General features: G+C 48.1%; 1 long non-coding RNA gene across 1 annotated transcript in view; it reads right to left on the reverse strand.

Moving 5' to 3' along the window:
- Positions 1–1,172, reverse strand: part of LOC104874217 — an 85,088-nt gene extending 83,916 nt beyond the window's left edge. The window contains exon 1 of the long non-coding RNA XR_783690.1: positions 1,101–1,172. This is a non-coding gene — a long non-coding RNA (uncharacterized LOC104874217). The remainder of the gene's footprint in view (positions 1–1,100) is intronic.
- Positions 1,173–5,765: the final 4,593 nt, after the last annotated feature.

Here is a 5,765-nt window from a genome sequence, read left to right on the forward strand (position 1 = left end):
GGCAGGATGACTGCAAGTTTCAGCCCAAACTAGGCAATTTAGCAAGACCTTGTCTCAATTTTTTTTGTTTGTTCTTTGTTTTTTGAGACAGGGTCTCACTAGTAGTTGAGACTGACCTGGAACTTACTATGTAGCCCAGGCTGGTCTCGAACTCACAGCGATCCTCCTGCCTCAGCCTCCTGAGTGCTGGGAATACAGGACTGCGCCACCACGCCAGGCCTTGTCTCAATTTTTTTTAAGGGCTGAGGATGCAGTTCAGGGCAAAGGTCCTGAGCTCAATCCCCAGAAAGAAAAAATAAAGAGGAAAAAGGAAAAAAACAACAAATTAAAAATATGAAAAAGATCCGAATAGGCACCGTGCTAAAAAAGATACAAATAATAAATAAGTATATAAAAATGTGCTCGACCTCCTCCATCTTTAGGAAATCAACTCAACCACTTGGCTGCACACCAAAAACTAATGGCGAGGACAGAGAGAGCAACAGAAACTCCTTTATCGCTGGTGGGGACGCGAAATGGTGCGGAGATTTGGAAGGACACTTGGCAATTTTTTCCAGAGCCAAACAGAATCTTACCCTGCATCCCAGCAAGCGTGCTCCAGGTCATTGAGCAAGGTGCGGCCACCCAGCTGAAACTTATGTTCCTACAGAAATCTGCTAAGAACCAGGCATGGTAACCTGTACCGACAGTCGCAGCACTCGGGAGGCTGAGGCAGGAGAATTGCTTCAGCCCAGGAATCTGACGTCAGGATGACCAACACAAGTTTCCACCTCAAAAAAAAATTTGTTTTTCCAGCACAGGAATATTTATGACAGTTTTAGCCAGGGATTTAGCTCAGTGGTGCCACTGCCTGCCTTGCAAGTGTGAGGACCGGAGTTTGATCCCCGGTACAAAAAAAAAAAAAAAAAATTTACTCACAATCACCCACAACTGCAAACGACCAGCATTCTGTAATAGGTTTCTTCATAGAGAAACCAACCATTTGCACTTGTCAGCTTTCCGATGGTAGCCGACTTGGAAAGAGAAAAAGGTTATTTCAGTTTACGGTTCTGGACCTGTGGTGAGGTCCAGCGACAGGAAAGCAACGGTGGGCAACTCACCTCAGGGCAGCCCGGAAGCTAAGGCAGGGAGAGGCGGAGTCCAGGGACCGGCAGAGGAGGGGACCTCTACCGGAAGGGGAGGGCTCCAGAACAGAAGAGGCGGGGCCCAGGAACCAGAAAACACGCCAGGCAGTACTGTTAAAGGTGCATCACGCCCAGATGGCGCCACAGGCTGGGCGTGGCCCCTTCCCACAGGGCTCCTAGGGGAAGTTTGTCCAACCCGTGGCCTTGTGGTACAGCCACGCGATGGACTATTCTACAGCAGTTTTAAAGACTGGGCTCTCAAGCCACTGAGAAAGGTGGGTGAATCTTAAAAGTACTGCTAAATGAAAGAAAATCTACGTATGTTATCTACTTATTCCGATTATAGGACCTTTTCGGAAAATAAAGCTGGTAAACAGATCGTTGCTTGCCAGAAGTTAGAAGAGCAAAACTGAGGAGGTAAAACACAAAGGTTTGGGATTTGTTGTCGTTGTGATCGTTTAAGTTTTGGTTTGGTTTTGGTTTTCTTTGTTTTCAGACCCTCCATATATTTAGCTACATTCCCCAGTGGTTTTTTTTTTTTTTTTTTTTTTCCAAACAGGGTCTCGATAAGTCACTGAGTTGCCCAGGCAGGGCTGGAACTTGCAATCTTCCTGCCTCAGCCTCCCAGGTGCTGGAATTACATGCATGCCCCACCTCAGTCCGCAGCACAATGAATTTTTCAGGGCAATAAATTTCCCATATGATACCATAAATTAAATTTAAATTAGAAACAAAATTAGGAAGGCAGAGAATCTTAGAACAGAGGGCAAAGCTTTCATAGCAGGAGGGAAGAGAAGGTTGATCCTATAAACTCAGCTCTGGGAAAGGCGTCTGGGCCAGTTGCCAGACCCAGGCTTCCATCCCCTCCTTCAGATGCCGGAAGGACCACGAGGAAATGCAGAGGACATCTGTCCATTTGGGACCATGTCCCAATTTTGCCCAGAGTTTGCCTTCCCTTCAGACTAGAAGTGGGCTATTTAAACCAAGATTGTCAGACCTGGATTTCTCCGTGGCCGAGTAACGTGGTTTCGGGTTCACATTGGCCTTACACAGCTATGAAGAGTCTGAGCAGGCCAATTAGGAACACGTAGCTGGGAACTGCTCAGCTGCAAATAGGATGTGCAGGAGGGAAACCAAGCTTTCTGTTTCTGGAAACCTGCTGACATAGGAAATGCTTCTTTTTTTTCTGCAGAAGTGCTGCCTTCGGTGGACAGAATTCAGCCACAATCAAGCTAATTGAATGCACAAATGTAATATTTTGCAGGGCACCTCCGATTTAATGCTTGATGAAATCGTGTCTTTCGCATATATTTACAAAAGCTTTTCTTCATCCAGAAATGTCTGTTAAAATTGCTTATAGATGCTGAGATAGCAAATCACTCTTCTAATGTAATGAGATAAGTCATCTCTATAAACTTTGCTTGCTTAAATGTACTCACATAAAAGAAATCGGGCTACAGGCTTTTTTCAATAAATAGAATGAACAACCAGAACTTGATGGCTATAGCATGTTCTGCCTCATTGCTGTGGGATGTTTAAAATTGCTCGCTCTTTTCTCTTTCTCTCTCTCTCTCTCTCTCTCTCTCTCTCTCTATCGCTGTAGCAGTTTTCATTTTGATAGTTGATGGAAAAAAGAGGTCGAATAAACTGATGTGGGTAAGAAGCCACAGCCATTTGTCAAAATGCAAGCAAAGGCCTGGAGATTGGAGTCATTTAAAGACTGAAATTGATATAAAATATTCCAGTCCTCAAATCATTTTTCTTGCTAATGTAGCTACTCTGTGAGCCTGGTTTTCCCTGCTTTCGCTATCTTTACTAATAATTTACACCACGGGAACTTCACAGACTGGGGAAGATTTATACACATAGCCATTTGCCCATAGCCCCACAAAACGGGTAAGCCACCACTTTGGCAGAAAGCCTAACTGTCCATGTCACACATGACCTGGGGGTCACAGCACAAGTTCATTGTATATGGTCACTCGGGTTGAGTACTGCACAACTTCAGGGGAGGTAATTTACACACAGACTATGATGTGAAGGATATGGGGAAAGTCGTGCTCTTGGTCGTGGTGCCATAGTGCAGTAAATTTCCATGGCTACGCTGCACATCCGTGGCCTTTTATTTTTAAAAAATAATGAAATCAGCCCCTTTTTTGAGTGGCTATCAACACACAGCATGTGAAAGCCTGCCTGGCACCCTTGCCCCTGTCGGGGTCAAGTGGATTTCTCATCTCCAGATGGTCACCTCCGCCCTGCGCAATGCCTGAGACAGCAGTGGGATGGAACACCCTGCCTTGCCCTCTGCTCCTCCCACCGCTGTCCCAGCGTGGCCTGGAGCTCTTTGAAAGCCCACGTATTTGCTCAATCTCAATCACTGCTCTTGGCAGTGTGGCCCAGCCCCATCGGGTTTCCGAGTTCAGAGCGATAATTTGGGGTTAAAGAGAAAGGTCCTGCTTCTTCTTCAGTTCCCTGAACTCTGCTGCAAGACCACAGAAGAGTACATTTCTGGGTTTGGGCATCGATTCTAATATGCTTCGGAGGTCACGTTTGATCAAACAGCCCCTTTGCATCACCTGCTTTTGAAAGAGCTCCTCAGCCGCCTGGGAGGGGACCTGAGCCTCCTTCAGTCCAGATTTCGTCTAAAGTTTGCCCAAGGGCTCACGACGGCCAACCAGTTGCTGGCGGGTGGATTTGACTTGGATTTTTGCAGCTGCTGCAGTTGTTTTAACTGAACTTCGGAGGCAGGGGTCCACTGAGTCTCCGGATCCCCCCCGCCCCCCGTTCACACACCAATTTCCCCTCCCTGCTGGGTCTCTGCAGTCTGCAGCTTGTGCTCCACCAGCCAGGCATCGGGATTTGACCCCTGATGTGAAGATCCTGACCGGGAGGGAATGTATTGTAAGGCTGTGGAGGGTCCTGTCCACTCGCCCACTGCCATGGCCGAACTCTGCCTGGGGAAAGTCCTGAAATTAGCAGCCACCTGCAGGGCCGCAGGGCCGGGGAAGCCGTGCGTGCAGAGCACCTTCCCATCTGCAAACGCGTGCGTGCGTGCTTGTGAAAAATGTGCTGCAAGGGTGTAGCAGAAACCAGTGACTCCAGGGAAGGGCTGGCCGGCAGAGGGCTGTGCGGGGAGCGAGGGCAAACAGTCTGTACAGCGTGGAGTCAGAGGCGCCATCAGAGGCGCGGACACACCAGCCGTGGGAGTGCCTCCTATTCAGACCTGGGCCGAAAGACTGCACCGAGTCAGACTTCACCTTGCGTTTCGAGAGGCAGCACAGAAGTTCCCTTCTCATTGTCATCACTCCCAATCCACCCCATCAGAAGACATCAGCTTCCCCTCCGCGCTCCCAACCCGCCCTCCTTACGGGAAAGCCTCAGCCCGGCTCGCAGTCAGGCAGTTCTGGAGCAGGAGTGGGAAAGAACTGCTTTTAGTATTTGCAATATTTGCTAAACAGAATCCATCCCCTCATCCTGCCCTCTACTTGTTTCCACCTAATTTACCCTCAGGGAGATGGACAGAGAAGAGTCAGTCTGGGATTTTCCCAAGATCCTCTCTTCCCCCGGGTGTGTAATGCTGCCCGTGACCCCATTAAATGGGAATGTTCTCCACCTGCATTGATCCATGCACTAGCTGCAGACCCACGGGATACTGAGCATCGGAAATGTGGGCGGTAGCCATGCCAGGTGGTGCATGCCTAGAATGCCAGCACTCAGGGAGGCTGAGGCAGGAGGATTCAAAGTTTGTGCTTTGGCTGGGCAACTTAGCAAGACCCTGTCTCAAAAACTAAAGGGTCCAGGATGTATAGGATGTAGTTCAGTTTAAATGCCCTGGTTCAATACCCAGAACTGAAGAAAAAAAGGAGGAGGGGGAGGAAGGAGGGAGGAAGGAAGCGGAAACGTGATATGACTGAAGAACAAAATTTGAACTTGGCATAGGTTAAAGTCATTTGTATTGGAGTAGCCACATCGGGATAGTGGCTATGGTATCTAAGCTTTCATCCCATAGAGAAAGCTTCGCCAGTTGAACAGCATGATCTTAAGCATGCTTGGATTTTTTTTTCTTTTTTTTGTGGTTTTTTTGGGGGGGACTTGAGTAGCCACATCGGGATAGTGGCTATGGTATCTAAGCTTTCATCCCATAGAGAAAGCTTCGCCAGTTGAACAGCATGATCTTAAGCATGCTTGGATTTTTTTTTCTTTTTTTTGTGGTTTTTTTTGGGGGGACTGGGGATTGAACTCAGGTCCTTGCACTTGCAAGGCAGGCCACTGAACTGCTGAGCTAAATCCCCAGCCCTTTTTTGTTTTTTTTTTTGGTACCAGGGATCAAACTCAGACCTTATGCTTTTGAGGCAGGCGATGGAACCACCGAGCCAAATCCCGGGCCCTCGGGCATTTTACACAGTTAAATAGAAAGCAAGGCCAAAGCAATAATTGTTTCTAAAGTAAAAATAAGAGTTTATTCATGACACAGTACACTGGAGGCAAAGTGTTTCACGTCACAGACTTCACTTCCGACTCCTCGGAATGTTCATTTCTTTGGCTTAAAGGAGAGGCTGGATGGGGAGCCGGGCACCCTAGGCAACTAGAGGAAGGAGCTGGGGGACAGCGCAACCTTGTCTTCATGGGGAGCGGCCGAGG

The sequence above is a fragment of the Fukomys damarensis genome, unplaced genomic scaffold (assembly GCF_012274545.1).
Source record: "Fukomys damarensis isolate Sample0158 unplaced genomic scaffold, DMR_v1.0_HiC HiC_scaffold_25, whole genome shotgun sequence".
NCBI classification, from domain to species: Eukaryota; Metazoa; Chordata; class Mammalia; order Rodentia; family Bathyergidae; genus Fukomys; species Fukomys damarensis.